Below are 17,260 nucleotides of genomic sequence, written 5' to 3' on the forward strand. Positions count from 1 at the left end.
TGCGCCGAGGCACATATCTGGGGAAAGGTACCAAAAAATTTCTGCAGCATTGAAGGTCCCCAAGAACAGAGTGGCCTCCATCATTCTTAAAAGGAAGAAGTTTGGAACCACCAAGACTCTTCCTACAGCTGGCCGTCCAGCCAAACTGAGCAATCGGGGGAGAAGGGCCTTGGTCAGGGAGGTGACCAAGAACCCAATGGTCACTCTGACAGAGCTTCAGAGAACCTCTGCATGTGATGGGAGATCCTTCCAGAAGGACAACCATCTCTGCAGCACTCCAACAATCAGGCCTTTATGGTAGAGTGGCCAGACAGAAGCCACTCCTCAGTAAAAGGCACATGACAGCCTGCTTGGAGTTTGCCAAAAGGCACCTAAAGACTCTCAGACCATGAGAAACATGATTCTCTGGTCTGATGAAACCAAGATTGAACTCTTTGGCCTGAATGCCAAGCTTCACATCCGGAGGAAACCTAGCACCATCCCTATGGTGAATCATGGTGGTGTCAGCATCATGCTGTGGAGATGTTTTTCAGCTGCAGGGACTGGGAGACTAGTCAGGATCGAGGCAAAGATGAAAACTTGCTCCAGAGCGCTCAGGACCTCAGACTGGGGCGAAGGTTCACCTTCCAACAGGACAACAACCCTAAGCACACAGCCAAGACAACACAGGTGTGGCTTCGGGACAAGTCTCTGAATATGCTTGAGTGGCCCAGCCAGAGCCATGACTTGAACCCGATCGAACATCTCTGGAGAGACCTGAAAATAGCTGTGCAGCAATGCTCCTCATCCAATTTGACAGAGTTTAAGAGGATCTGCAGAGAAGAATGGGAGAAACTCCCCAAATACAGGTGTGTCAAGCTTGTGCCATCATGGGCCTCCCGGGTGGCGCAGTGGTTAAGGGCGCTGTACTGCAGCGCCAGCTGTGCCATCAGAGACCCTGGGTTCGCGCCCAGGCTCTGTTATAACCGGCCGCGACCGGGAGGTCCGTGGGGCGACGCACAATTGGCCTAGCGTCACCCTTGTTAGGGAGGGATTGGTCGGTAGGGGTTTCCTTGTCTCATCGCGCACCAGCGACTCCTGTGGCGGACTGGACGCAGTGTGCGCTAACCAAGGTGGCCAGGTGCACGGTGTTTCCTCCGGCGCATTGGTGCGGCTGGCTTCCGGGTTGGATGCGCGCTGTGTTAAGAAGCAGTGCGGCTTGGTTGGGTTGTGTATCGGAGGATGCATGACTTTCAACCTTCGTCTCTCCCGAGCCCGTACGGGAGTTGTAGCGATGAGACAAGATAGTAGCTACTACAACAATTGGATACCACGAAATTGGGGAGAAAAAGGGGTAAAATTAAAAAAATTAATTAAAAAAAAGACCAAGAAGACTTGAGGCTGTAATCGCTGCCAAAGGTGCTTCAAGAAAGTGAAAAAAGGTCTGAATAGTGAGTAGTGAGACATACATTTCCTGAAACGAGTCACAAATAAGCTTGCAGGATAGCATGTTCTCTATGAAATATATCGAATAGTATTCCAGTTCAGAGCTATGTCTAAGTTCTGTCCTCTTACCATCATCTCAATGTTAAGTTCAGGCTACGTCACAACCGGCCGTGATTGGGAGTCCCATAGCGCACAATTGGCCCAGCGTCGTCCGGGGTAGGCCGTCATTGTCAATAAGAATTTGTTCTTAACTGACTTGCCTAGTTAAATAAAGGTTAAATTAAAAGTTTTTTTTTAAAAGTCACTTCAACTCAACATTACCCCATAAAAAGACATTTGGTCGGAGCAGATCACACTCCATAAAAGGACATTTGGTCGGAGCAGATCACACTCCATAAAAAGACATTTGGTCGGAGCAGATCACACTCCATAAAAGGACATTTGGTCGGAGCAGATCACACCCCATAAAAGGACATTTGGTCGGAGCAGATCACACCCCATTAAAGGACATTTGGTCGGAGCAGATCACACCCCATAAAAGGACATTTGGTCGGAGCAGATCACACCCCATAAAAGGACATTTGGTCAGAGCAGATCACACCCCATAAAAGGACATTTGGTCGGAGCAGATCACACCCCATAAAAGGACATTTGGTCAGAGCAGATCACACTCCATAAAAGGACATTTGGTTGGAGCAGATCACACCCCATAAAAAGGACATTTGTTCGGAGCAGATCACACCCCATAAAAGGACATTTGGTCGGAGCAGATCACACCCCATAAAAGGACATTTGGTCGGAGCAGATCACACCCCATAAAAGGACATTTGGTCGGAGCAGATCACACTCCATAAAAGGACATTTGGTTGGAGCAGATCACACCCCATAAAAGGACATTTGGTCGGAGCAGATCACACTCCATAAAAGGACATTTGGTCAGAGCAGATCACACTCCATAAAAGGACATTTGGTCGGAGCAGATCACACCCCATAAAAGGACATTTGGTCAGAGCAGATCACACCCCATAAAAGGACATTTGGTCAGAGCAGATCACACTCCATAAAAAGGACATTTGGTCAGAGCAGATCACACTCCATAAAAGGACATTTGGTCGGAGCAGATCACACCACATAAAAGGACATTTGGTCGGAGCAGATCACACTCCATAAAAAAAGACATTTGGTCGGAGCAGATCACACTCCATAAAATTACATTTGGTCGGAGCAGATCACACTCCAACTCAATAGAATGACACGAGACATTTCTAGCTAAAGAATGAGGTCACAAATCTCCATTTTGTTACAGATACAATAAAGATACTCTGAGCAGAAATGCATTTGTGATATAATTCAATACTTGATTTCCAGCCTCTAACATCACAGGACTTGATTGACAGCCCTGGGCACCAAGGTGTGGAAGCAAACATCTCCTACCTCTCCCAGGAGGACAACAGAAACGTACGATAAACCAATAAATAATACATTTTTGTCACATGCGTCGTAGACAACAGGTGTAGACTGACTTTTTACTTTATGGATAAATTTTCCCTATCATGTATTTGAGACTGTTTATGGTCTTGTGTGCATAAATCCAGGCTTGTTGGAGAGGGGCTGGGTCACATGTTTTACCTCAACTGGCACAAATGCAAATGGCACACTATTTCCTACAAAGTGAAGTGCACTACTTTTTAATTTTTTTTTTAACCAGAGCCCTATGGGACCGGGTCAAAAATAGTGCACCTTATAAGGAATACGGTGTCATTTGGGACACATCCCAACAAGTCTTCATACCTTGAAGGGATGAGGGGATGACTCGGGGATGAGATACGAGTGGCGGCAATCTTGTCTCTGTCCCAAACGGCACCCTATTCCCAATATAGTGCACTACTCTTTTTTTTTTTTTTTTTTACCAGAGCCCCATAGGTAGTGCACCATATGAGGATAGGGTTACATTTGGGACACAGTAAATGTCTTCATGCAGAATCAATCATGACTACAGCCGGTTGGTCTGCTGGTCAGAGTTTACAACCAGAGAGAGCGAGAGATCTGAGATTGGTTTTCCATCTATCAGGGCCTAGGATGACCAGCCACCGTACAGGCCTCCTGTGTGTAAATCCTGGACATTTTGTCTACATTAACAGCATCTGGGTGGTTAAGATGGTGACCTACAGTACAGCTCAGTCCATCGCTTTGTGAGATATCGCTGTCTACTGTACATGCAGACCAATAGGAGGCAGCAGGGAGAAGGAGTGCAGATTGTGTTAAGAGACAGTTGTGTGAGGGGATGAAAGATGAAAACAGATCTCTAGGTGGGTGGGAGGGGAGAGAAGAGGAAACAGATCACTAGGTGGGTGGGAGGGAGGGGGAGAAGAGGAAACAGATCACTAGGTGGGAGGGAGGGGAGAGAAGAGGAAACAGATCACTAGGTGGGTGGGTGGGAGGGGGAGAAGAGGAAACTGATCACTAGGTGGGAGGGAGGGGAGAGAAGAGGAAACAGATCCCTAAGTGGGTGGGAGGTGGAGAGAAGAGGAAACAGATCACTAGGTGGGTGGGAGGGGAGAGAAGAGGAAACAGATCACTAGGTGGGTGGGAGGGGAGATAAGAGGAAACAGATCACTAGGTGGGTGGGAGGGGAGAGAAGAGGAAACAGATCACTAGGTGGGTGGTAGGGAGAGTTGAGAAGAGGAAACAGATCACTAGGTGGGTGGGAGGGAGGGGGAGAAGAAGAAACAGATCACTAGGTGGGTGGGAGGGGAGAGAAGAGGAAACAGATAACTGGGTGGGTGGGAGGGGAGAGAAGAGGAAACAGATCACTAGGTGGGTGGGAGGGGGAGAATAGGAAACAGATCACTAGGTGGGTGGGAGGGGAGAGAAGAGGAAACAGATAACTGGGTGGGTGGGAGGGAGGGGAGAGAAGAGGAAACAGATCACTAGGTGGGTGGGAGGGTAGAGAAGAGGAAACAGATCACTAGGTGGGAGGGAGGGGAGAGAAGAGGAAACAGATAACTAGGTGGGAGGGAGGGAGGGGGAGAAGAGGAAACAGATCACTAGGTGGGAGGGAGGGGAGAGAAGAGGAAACAGATCACTAGGTGGGAGGGAGGGGAGAGAAGAGGAAACAGATCACTAGGTGGGTGGGAGGGAGGGAGAGAAGAGGAAACAGATAACTAGGTGGGAGGGAGGGAGGGGGAGAAGAGGAAACAGATCACTAGGTGGGTGGGTGGGATGGAGAGAAGAGGAAACAGATCCCTATGTGGGTGGGTGGGAGGGGAGAGAAGAGGAAACAGATCACTAGGTGGGTGGGTGGGAGGGGAGAGAAGAGGAAACAGATCACTAGGTGGGAGGGAGGGGAGAGAAGAGGAAACAGATCCCTAGGTGGGTGGGAGGGGGAGAAGAGGAAACAGATCACTAGGTGGGTGGGAGGGGAGAGAAGAGGAAACAGATCACTAGGTGGGAGGGAGGGGGAGAAGAGGAAACAGATCCCTAGGTGGGTGGGAGGGAGGGAGAGAAGAGGAAACAGATCACTAGGTCGGAGGGAGGGAAGAGAAGAGGAAACAGATCACTAGGTGGGTGGGAGGGAGGGGGAGAAGAGGAAACAGATCACTAGGTGGGTGTGAGGGGAGAGAAGAGGAAACAGATCACTAGGTGGGTGGGAGGGAGGAAGAGAAGAAGAAACAGATCTCTGGGTGGGTGGGAGGGAGGGGGAGAAGAAGAAACAGATCACTAGGTGGGTGGGTGGGAGGGGGAGAAGAGGAAACAGATCACTAGGTGGGTGGGAGGGAGGAAGAGAAGAAGAAACAGATCTCTGGGTGGGTGGGAGGGAGGGGGAGAAGAGGAAACAGATAACTAGGTGGGTGGGAGGGAGGAAGAGAAGAAGAAACAGATCTCTGGGTGGGTGGGAGGGAGGGGGAGAAGAGGAAACAGATCACTGGGTGGGTGGGAGGGAGGGGAGAGAAGAGGAAACAGATCACTAGGTGGGTGGGAGGGAGGGGAGAGAAGAGGAAACAGATCACTAGGTGGGTGGGAGGGGAGAGAAGAGGAAACAGATCACTAGGTGGGTGGGAGGGATGGAGAGAAGAAGAAACAGATCTCTGGGTGGGTGGGAGGGAGGGGGAGAGGAGGAAACAGATCTCTGGGTGGGAGGGAGGGGGAGAAGAGGAAACAGATCACTAGGTGGGTGGGAGCGAGGGGGAGAAGAGGAAACAGATCACTAGGTGGGTGGGAGGGGAGAGAAGAAGAAACAGATTTCTGGGTAGGTGGGAGGGAGGGGGAGAAGAGGAAACAGATCTCTGGGTGGGTGGGAGGGAGGGGGAGAAGAGGAAACAGATCACTAGGTGGGTGGGAGGGAGGGGGAGAAGAGGAAACAGATCACTAGGTGGGTGGGAGGGAGGGGGAGAAGAGGAAACAGATCACTAGGTGGGTGGGAGGGAGGAAGAGAAGAGGAAACAGATATCTGGGTGGGTGGGAGGGAGGAAGAGAAGAGGAAACAGATCTCTGGGTGGGTGGGAGGGAGGAAGAGAAGAGGAAACAGATCTCTGGGTGGGTGGGAGGGAGGAAGAGAAGAGGAAACAGATCTCTGGGTGGGTGGGAGGGAGGGAGAGAAGAGGAAACAGATCACTAGGTCGGAGGGAGGGAAGAGAAGAGGAAACAGATCACTAGGTGGGTGGGAGGGAGGGGGAGAAGAGGAAACAGATCACTAGGTGGGTGTGAGGGGAGAGAAGAGGAAACAGATCACTAGGTGGGTGGGAGGGAGGAAGAGAAGAAGAAACAGATCTCTGGGTGGGTGGGAGGGAGGGGGAGAAGAAGAAACAGATCACTAGGTGGGTGGGTGGGAGGGGGAGAAGAGGAAACAGATCACTAGGTGGGTGGGAGGGAGGAAGAGAAGAAGAAACAGATCTCTGGGTGGGTGGGAGGGAGGGGGAGAAGAGGAAACAGATAACTAGGTGGGTGGGAGGGAGGAAGAGAAGAAGAAACAGATCTCTGGGTGGGTGGGAGGGAGGGGGAGAAGAGGAAACAGATCACTGGGTGGGTGGGAGGGAGGGGAGAGAAGAGGAAACAGATCACTAGGTGGGTGGGAGGGAGGGGAGAGAAGAGGAAACAGATCACTAGGTGGGTGGGAGGGGAGAGAAGAGGAAACAGATCACTAGGTGGGTGGGAGGGATGGAGAGAAGAAGAAACAGATCTCTGGGTGGGTGGGAGGGAGGGGGAGAGGAGGAAACAGATCTCTGGGTGGGTGGGAGGGAGGGGGAGAAGAGGAAACAGATCACTAGGTGGGTGGGAGCGAGGGGGAGAAGAGGAAACAGATCACTAGGTGGGTGGGAGGGGAGAGAAGAAGAAACAGATTTCTGGGTAGGTGGGAGGGAGGGGGAGAAGAGGAAACAGATCTCTGGGTGGGTGGGAGGGAGGGGGAGAAGAGGAAACAGATCACTAGGTGGGTGGGAGGGAGGGGGAGAAGAGGAAACAGATCACTAGGTGGGTGGGAGGGAGGGGGAGAAGAGGAAACAGATCACTAGGTGGGTGGGAGGGAGGAAGAGAAGAGGAAACAGATATCTGGGTGGGTGGGAGGGAGGAAGAGAAGAGGAAACAGATCTCTGGGTGGGTGGGAGGGAGGAAGAGAAGAGGAAACAGATCTCTGGGTGGGTGGGAGGGAGGAAGAGAAGAGGAAACAGATCTCTGGGTGGGTGGGAGGGAGGAAGAGAAGAGGAAACAGATCTCTGGGTGGGAAATTCATTAACTCTTGGAAAACAGTAGATGTTGATAATTGTATTTATTTTTTGTTAAAACCAATTTATTTCAGTCCATCGCCTTGGTTGGGTGGAGCTGAAAGATAGACGGACGGGGGTTAGATTAGGTGGCTGTGGGTGTGTGGGTGAGGTTGAGAGAGAGAGTTGGGGAAGAGTTGATCTGGAGAGGAGAGAGGTAGCTGTTGATGAATAGCTGAAGACTCATTTACACCCGTGGAACAGTCAGAGAATTCTTAAAGAGTCTGACCTTCACCTTCACCTGGGAAAGTATCAAACATATATGAAATTCAGCTCCTCCAGATTGAGTGTCGACAGGGGTGCTATTAGAATTCAGAGTACAGTGTGGCGTCCAAGACACAGAATAATGGATGAGTTCTATTGGAATCCAAGACACAGTATAATGGATGAGTTCTATTGGAATCCAAGACACAGTATAATGGATGAGTTCTATTGGAATCCAAGACACAGTATAATGGATGAGTTCTATTGGAATCCAAGACACAGTATAATGGATGAGTTCTATTGGAATCCAATATACATTATAATGGATGAATTCTATTGGAATCCAATATACATTATAATGGATGAGTTCTATTGGAATCCAAGACACAGTATAATGGATGAGTTCTATTGGAATCCAAGACACAGTATAATGGATTAGTTATTTTGGAATCCAATATACATTATAATGGATGAATTCTATTGGAATCCAATATACATCATAATGGATGAGTTATATTGGAATCCAAGACACAGTATAATGGATGAGTTCTATTGGAATCCAAGACACAGTATAATGGATTAGTTCTTTTGGAATCCAATATACATTATAATGGATGAGTTCTATTGGAATCCAATATACATCATAATGGATGAGTTATATTGGAATCCAAGACACAGTATAATGGATTAGTTATTTTGGAATCCAATATACATTATAATGGATTAGTTCTTTTGGAATCCAATACACAGATGAGTTCTATTGGAAGCCAAGATACAGAATGATAGATTAGGTCTATTGGAATCCAAGGTACAGTATAGTGGATGAGTTATATTATACAGGACACTTTGAACATGTCATATATGGTGCCCTATTCCCTACATAGTGAACTACTTTAGACCAGAGTCCTATGGTACCCAATTCCCTACATAGTGCACTACTTTTAATCACAGCTCTGATCATGAGCAAATTAATATTCAGCTAGACAGAGGAAGCAGAGACAGACAGCATTCAAATTAATTGAATTCATCATATTAATGCGTGGTGTCTGGTCTGAGTAAGAAAACAAATACTCTTAAGAGTTAGTAGCAAATGGCACCCTATTCCTTATTTAGTGCACTACTTTTGACCAGGACTCATAGGCCTCTGGTAAAAAAAGTAGTGCACTACGTAGGGATTAAGGTGCCATTTGGGAAGCACAGAGGACTCTTGGGCTGTTTCTCCCAACCGTTGAGTTCTGTTTTATGTAACATGAACTGGAGGCCTTGTCTTTCTCACTCAGTTTGGCCTCGACTCTACCAGGTCATAATGGAGTTAGACAATTACAAATGTCCTGGGAATATTTTGTGATTTTAAAACTTCTTAGGGCTGAGATCCCGCTAACGGGATCGATATGACAACAGCCAGTGAAAGTGCAGGGCGCCAAATTCAAAACAACAGAAATCTCATAACTAAAATTCCTCAAACATTCCAGTATCTTATACCATTATAAAAGGTCATCTTTTATAATGAGAGAGAGAGAGGGATGGATGATATGGAGAGAGCGAGAGAGAGGGATGGATGATATGGAGAGAGAGAGAGAGCGAGAGAGGGATGGATGATATGGAGAGAGAGAGAGAGAGAGAGAGGGATGGATGATATGGAGAGAGAGCGAGAGAGGGGGGGTGGATGATATGGAGAGAGAGAGAGAGAGAGAGAGAGAGAGAGAGAGAGAGAGAGAGAGAGCGAGAGGGATGGATGGATGATATGAAGAGAGCGAGAGAGCAAGAGAGGGAGAGAGAGAGAGAGAAGGATGGATGGATGATATGGAGAGCGCGAGAGAGAGAGGGATGGATGATATGGGGAGAGAGAGAGAGAGAGAGAGAGAGAGGGATGGATGATATGGAGAGAGAGAGAGAGAGAGAGAGAGAGAGAGGGATGGATGATATGGAGAGAGAGAGAGAGAGAGAGAGAGAGAGAGAGCGAGAGCGAGAGAGGGATGGAATATGGAGAGAGAGAGAGAGCGAGAGAGAGAGAGGGGGATGGATGGATGATATGGAGAGAGAGAGAGAGAGAGAGAGAGAGAGAGAGATAGGGATGGATGATATGGAGAGAGAGAGAGAGGGATGGATGATATAGCAAGAGAGAGAGCGAGAGAGAGAGAGGGATGGATGATATGGAGAGAGAGAGAGAGAGAGAGAGGGATGGATGATGTAGCAAGAGAGAGAGCGAGATATAGGAAGAAGAGAGAGAGGGGGGAGGAATAGAGATGGGAAGAGAGAGAGAGATTGGAAGAAGATGGAGAGAGAGGGGGAGGAATAGAGAAGGGGGAGAGAGAGAGATAGGAAGAAGAGAGAGAGAGAGAGAGAGCAATAGAGGAGGGAGGAGAGAAGAAGCTTTGACAAATATCTTAGAAAAGGTAAAAACAAGAATCATCTCAAACACTGCGGTAAACTTGCTGCTTTACAGAGACCATTAAGTAGCTCTTTGGTTAAATAATTCCAGGAAGAAAACCAACAAGGATGTTTGTGTCCCAAATAGCACCCTATTCCCTATATAGTGCACTACTCTTGACCAGGGCCCAATAGGAGAACTTAGGGAATCGGGTGCCATTTTGGATGCATCCAGAATGTTATTTCTGTAAAGGTATTCTAGACTAATCAGGCCAAGGGGAAGACATAGAAACAGCATAACAGGCTTAGCCTGCAGATGAAAAGAAAATTGGTTATTGGCATAATTTCAGTTGGCGATGACTGTTCCAAGACAGATAGAATTAGAGACTCTTCACTTTGGACATTTACTCTCACATACCAGGAGTGTGATCTAGGCTTGCGTACAAAATGGCACACTATTCCCTATTTAGTGCACTAGCTTTGACCAGAGCTATATGGGCCCTGGTCAAAAGTAGTGCACTATATAGGAAACGCTTAACCACTTCACCTAGCAATTAAAGCTGAAATAAACAACTGCTTCTCTCCAAAAAATGAAAATATAAACTGTATAAATTGTTATGAACATTAGCAGAATATTAAAAACATATTTTCATTGCCAGAAGCAAAACTATTCTTCTGCACACGCACACACACACACACACACACACACACACACACACACACACACACACACACACACACACACACACACACACTGTAACACAAACACACAGTAACAAACACACACAGTAACACAAACACACACACACACACAGTAACACAAACACACACACACAGTAACACACACACACTGTAACACACACACACACACACACACACACACACACACACACACACACACTGTAACACAAACACACAGTAACAAACACACACAGTAACACAAAAACACACACACAACAGTTGTGAAGTAGCGTAAGGTAACAGACTAGAATGTCAAGAGGAACAACAGAGATTTTTTTAATTTGACCTTTAATTTAACTAGGCAAGTCAGTTACAGTTTTTTTCGATTGCTAAACGACAGTGGGCACAACTGGAGTCACATGTGCAAAACTCTAACTACAGTCTGCACTACCAACAGTCACCTGAGCTAAACAGTTCACATCACCTGCAAAACTCATTCCAAGCAACACAACTCTTAACACATGGCTCAAAACACGCTCAGTGCAGCCAAACACTATGCACAACCCTCACTGAGATAACACACACTGTCACTCAGAACACACTGAGAGTAAAAACACTAGCATCAAACACCAATACAGAAAATACAAACTTTTCATCTTTACAGTTTGAACAATTTCAGTGACTTCATACAAAGTAATATTTTCTTCAAAGAAAAGAGTGACATTCTTTCACATGATTTATTAACATTTTTAGAACATAACAATTCTTTAAGGTAAATGAAAATTAGCAGTTTGCTTCAATAGTCTGTAGTAAATTACAGAATTACAGTAATGAGAAAAAAAAGGTAGAAACTAAAAGTACATACTGTAATTCGAACAAATAATTGAGGGGCTAATCCTGCCTCTCTCTAGCATCAGGCCACAGGTTTTCTTCAACATCACATCTAATGTTTTCTCTTGCCATGCACCTGGGGAAGAACCTTCTGGAGTGCCTTATCCATCCCTGACAGTCCTCTGGACTCGTGTCCTCACATCCGGCACGCATGGCTTCTAAAAGAGACATTTGGTCATGTGGGTGGTGACCAAACACTTTCCACCTCCAGGCAGAGAAAAACTCCTCTATTGGGTTGAGGAAGGGTGAATATGCAGGCAGGTACAAAACCATAAATCTGTGATGTGCTGCAAACCAATCTGTGACAGCTGCAGAGTGGTGAAAAGCAAAGTTATCGCAAACTATGACAAAAACTTGGGGGTTTCTTACTGGCTCCCCTTGTTCTGCTGGCACTAGCTGAGCATAGAGCTGTTCTAGGAAAGCTATAAGCCTTTCTGTGTTGTATGGGCCAATGAGTGGTGTGTTGAGAAGCAAACCATCATTGGCCATTGCAGCACACATGGTGATATTTCCCCCCCTTTGGCCTGGAACCTCCACAGTGGCCCTTTGACCTATAACATTCCTTCCTCTGCACCGTGTTTTGGCAAGGTTAAATCCAGCTTCATCGATAAATACAAATGAATGTGGTCTTTCCAGTGCTCCCACCTCCATTACTCTCTGAAAAACAGTAAGTGCACAGTTTTACTGTAGAAATGCTAGTGTTTTTTTTTTACTGTAAATATTTTGTATAGCTGTGTACGTAACCTCAGGCGTCTTACCTGGACACATTGGTATCTTTGCTCTTTTACCCGTTCACTGTTTCTCTCGAACGGTACAGTGTATAACTGTTTCATTGTAACTTGGTGTTTCTTTAGGACTCCAGCAATAGTTGTTGTGCTGACAGAATTAAAATGTTCAAATATACAGTGCCTTGCGAAAGTATTCGGCCCTCTTGAACTTTGCGACCTTTTGCCACATTTCAAACATAAAGACATAAAACTGTATTTTTTTGTGAAGAATCAACAACAAGTGGGACACAATCATCAAGTGGAACGACATTTATTGGATATTTCAAACTTTTTTAACAAATCCAAAACTGGAAAATTGGGCGTGCAATATTCAGCCCCCTTAAGTTAATACTTTGTAGCGCCACCTTTTGCTGCGATTACAGCTGTAAGTCGCTTGGGGTATGTCTCTATCAGTTTTGAACATCGAGAGACTGACATTTTTTCCCATTCCTCCTTGCAAAACAGCTCGAGCTCAGTGAGGTTGGATGGAGAGCATTTGTGAACAGCAGTTTTCAGTTCTTTCCACAGATTCTCGATTGGATTCAGGTCTGGACTTTGACTTGGCCATTCTAACACCTGGATATGTTTATTTTTGAACCATTACATTGTAGATTTTGCTTTATGTTTTGGATCATTGTCTTGTTGGAAGACAAATCTCCGTCCCAGTCTCAGGTCTTTTGCAGACTCCATCAGGTTTTCTTCCAGAATGGTCCTGTATTTGGCTCCATCCATCTTCCCATCAATTTTAACCATCTTCCCTGTCCCTGCTGAAGAAAAGCAGGCCCAAACCATGATGCTGCCACCACCATGTTTGACAGTGGGGATGGTGTGTTGCTTTTACGCCAAACATAACGTTTTGCATTGTTGCCAAAAAGTTCAATTTTGGTTTCATCTGACCAGAGCACCTTCTTCCACATGTTTGGTGTGTCTCCCAGGTGGCTTGTGGCAAATTTTAAACGACACTTTTTATGGATATCTGTAGGAAATGGCTTTCTTCTTGCCACTCTTCCATAAAGGCCAGATTTGTGCAATATACGACTGATTGTTGTCCTATGGACAGAGTCTCCCACCTCAGCTGTAGATCTCTGCATTTCATCCAGAGTGATCATGGGCCTCTTGGCTGCATCTCTGATCAGTCTTCTCCTTGTATGAGCTGAAAGTTTAGAGGGACGGCCAGGTCTTGGTAGATTTGCAGTGGTCTGATACTCCTTCCATTTCAATATTATCGCTTGCACAGTGCTCCTTGGGATGTTTAAAGCTTGGGAAATCTTTTTGTATCCTAATCCGGATTTAAACTTCTTCACAACAGTATCTCGGACCTGCCTGGTGTGTTCCTTGTTCTTCATGATGCTCTCTGCGCTTTTAACGGACCTCTGAGACTATCACTGTCCACTGTCGTTTAGCAATCGAAAAAAAACTGTAAGAACAAATTATTTGTGACGGCCTAGGAACAGTGGGTTAACTGCCTGTTCAGGGGCAGAATCACAGATTTTGTACCTTGTCAGCTCGGGGATTTGAACTTGCAACCTTTCTAGTCCCATGTTCTAACCCCTAGGCTACCCTGCCGCCACAGATGAGGAGAGTGATGTGTATTTAATCATCGAGCCTTCATTCAGACAGGTGCTGTATGTCATAGAGAAACAATAAGCAGTTTTTTTTTAGGTTTGAAAGAGTTGACTGTACAAAACATTAGGAACACCTACTATTGAGTTGCACCCCCTTTTGTCCTCAGAACCGCTTCAATTCTTCGGGTCATGGACTCTACAAGTTGTCGAAAGCGTTCCACAGGGATACTGGGCCCCATGTTGACATCCAATGTTTCCCACAGTTGTGTCAAGTCGACTGGATGTCCTTCGAGTGGTGGACCATTCTTGATACACACGGGAAACTGTTGAGCGTGAAAAAAAACAGCAGTGTTGCAGTTCTTGACACAAAACGGTGCATCTGTCACCTACTACCGTACTCCGTTCAAAGGCACTTAAATATTTTGTCTTGCCCATTCACCTTTATGAATGGCACACATACACACTCCATGTCTCAGATGTCTCAAGGCTTAAAAATCCTTATTTAACCTGTCTCCTTCCCTTTCATCTACATGTCTCCTCCCCCTTCATCTACATGTCTCCTCCCCCTTCATCTACATGTCTCCTCCCCCTTTCATCTACACTGATTGAAGTGGATTGAACACGTGACATCAATAAGGGATCCTAGCTTCCACCTGGATTCACCTGGTCAGTCTGTGTCCATGGAAAGAGCAGGTGTTCCTAATGTTTTGTCCGGTCAGTGTATGAGTTGTGTGAGAGAACAGGACAGTGGGTATTAGGGAAGTGATGTATTCATCTAACAGAACAGGTACTGTGCTTCTACATCTGCATTGTTTGGAGATGTTAGAATGGTTTTCTGCTGATGTAAAAAGGGCTTTATAAATAAATGACTATCCTTCATGAATAAATGACTATCCTTCATAAATACATGACTACCCTTCATAAATACATTACCTAGTCTCCAAGGCAGACTGGTCTCCTAGTCTCCAAGACAGACTGGTCTCCTAGTCTCCAAGACAGACTGGTCTCCTAGTCTCCAAGACAGACTGGTCTCCTAGTCTCCAAGACAGACTGGTCTCCTAGTCTCCAAGACAGACTGGTCTCCTAGTCTCCAAGACAGACTGGTCTCCTAGTCTCCAAGACAGACTGGTCTCCTAGTCTCCAAGACAGACTGGTCTCCTAGTCTCCAAGACAGACTTGTCTCCTAGTCTCCAAGACAGACTGGTCTCCTAGTCTCCAAGTCAGACTGGTCTCCTAGTCTCCAAGACAGACTGGTCTCCTAGTCTCCAAGACAGACTGGTCGCCTAGTCTCCAAGACAGACTGGTCTCCTAGTCTCCAAGACAGACTGGTCTCCTAGTCTCCAAGACAGACTGGTCGCCTAGTCTCCAAGACAGACTTGTCTCCTAGTCTCCAAGACAGACTGGTCTCCTAGTCTCCAAGACAGACTGGTCTCCTAGTCTCCAAGACAGACTTGTCTCCTAGTCTCCAAGACAGACTGGTCTCCTAGTCTACAAGACAGACTGGTCTCCTAGTCTCCAAGACAGATTGGTCTCCTGGTCTCCAAGACAGAATGGTCTCCAAGACAGAATGGTCTCCAAGACAGAGTGGTGAACTGTCATGAGAATTATGTTCTCGATGTTCATAAACCAATTTGATTAAACTACTCAGTCTGCTAACCAGGATGTGTAAGATACTGATTGAAATGAAACAGACGGAGGCCCAGCTAAAATAGTCAATAAGGTTTATTCACGAGAGCGCTGGTTAGTACAAAAACATACTCTTGCACACAAACAAAATTCATACGCACATACATTTGCACACAAACAGTAGGTATCCTACGCACATACTGTCCTGCTACCCAGCCAACAAAAATTAGGGACCGTGAGAATCACTCTCTGTCCTTTCACAAATCTCTCAGTGGCTCCTAGCCAAGGTCGGCACCGAATCTTGCTCAGACAGTCTGTGTTTATTTATTATAATTTTACTAACTATTAATCAATTTCATACAATTACATGGCTTCAGGGTGGAATATTCTAGTCATTCATTTAAACATAGAAATTCCACCAACATGAACATATTGTTTGAAGAACACAGAAAGAGTATGTGTGTATGTGTTTGTGTGTGTGTGTGTGTGTGTGTCTGTGTGAAACCATGTGTGTGTGTTTGTAGTCATCAGCTCCATACCTGTTTCCTCATAACATCAGTAGCCTGCATAATGCATCATGGGGGAAGGCCGTGGCTACGAGCCAATAGGATAGCCTGCTTAATGCATCGTTTGGGCAGGCCGTGGCTACGAGCCAATAGGATAGCCTGCTTAATGCATCGTGGGGGCAGGCCGTGGCTACGAGCCAATAGGATAGCCTGCTTAATGCATCGTGGGGGCAGGCCGTGGCTACGAGCCAATAGGATAGCCTGCTTAATGCATCGTGGGGGCAGGCCGTGGCTACGAGCCAATAGGATAGCCTGCTTAATGCATAGTTTGGGCAGGCCATGGCTACGAGCCAATAGGATAGCCTGCTTAATGCATCGTGGGGGCAGGCCGTGGCTACGAGCCAATAGGATAGCCTGCTCCAGGGTCACACTCAGGTTACAGCTGGGGGACAGAGGTCAGAGGTCATAACAGAACATTACATTATAACCTGTGTGTCCCAAATGACACCTGGTCCGAAGTAGTGAAGGGAATAGGAAGCCATTTGGGACAATGTGATCCTCTTACACACTCATGGTTCAGCTGGGGACAGAGGTCAGAGGTCAGGGGATCAGCATAGGGGTTAAATTCTTTGGACAGAACATTTGATGGAACAATGGATTAATTCATACAACCAGCATCAAGGTCATTCATAACATTTAGAGAACATCATCAAGGTCAGTCATAACATTTGGCGAACATCGTCAAGGTCAGTCATAACATTTAGAGAACATCATCAAGGTCAGTCATAATATTTAGAGAACATCGTCAATGTCAGTCATAACATTTAGAGAACATCGTCAAGGTCAGTCATAACATTTAGAGAACATCATCAAGGTCAGTCATAACATTTAGAGAACATTGTCAAGGTCAGTCATAACATTTAGAGAACATCATCAAGGTCAGTCACAACATTTAGAGAACATCAAACTCTCTGATAAGACCAACTTGCGTTTCTGTAACAGTAAATTGGTGCTGGTGAAAAATTGCTAGCTCAGTGCAATTTGATAAATGCCTCTCTGTTTCACTCATTGTTGTCAACGTTAGAATAGATGTGGTCAGATATCTGATGAGAGGGATGGGCCTCAACCATGTGTCTGTTCAGTGATATCAACTATGGGCATGTGAGTCAGCAACAACAACAATTATGCCATCAGTCATGTTGAGCAGCGTATACAACAGTTAACTACAGAACGATGTGAGAGCGGACTAAGGTAACGATCCTGCCATGACTCAACCCGCCACCTAAAGCCTACAGCTTGTCGTATTACCTTACTACCGCAACCCAATAGACGTTTGACCTTCGACCTTCCCTCTCGTGTGAATAAAGAATAAAAAGAAAACCTCTTGAAAAGTAAGTCTTTAAAACGTGTTCTCCTACAACAGTGGGGTGATGGATGTAATTCACAGCTCACTGCTGGGTGTACGA

This window comes from Oncorhynchus mykiss, chromosome 11 (genome assembly GCF_057628025.1).
Source record: "Oncorhynchus mykiss isolate SJ-2025 chromosome 11, ASM5762802v1, whole genome shotgun sequence".
Lineage (NCBI taxonomy): Eukaryota > Metazoa > Chordata > Actinopteri > Salmoniformes > Salmonidae > Oncorhynchus > Oncorhynchus mykiss.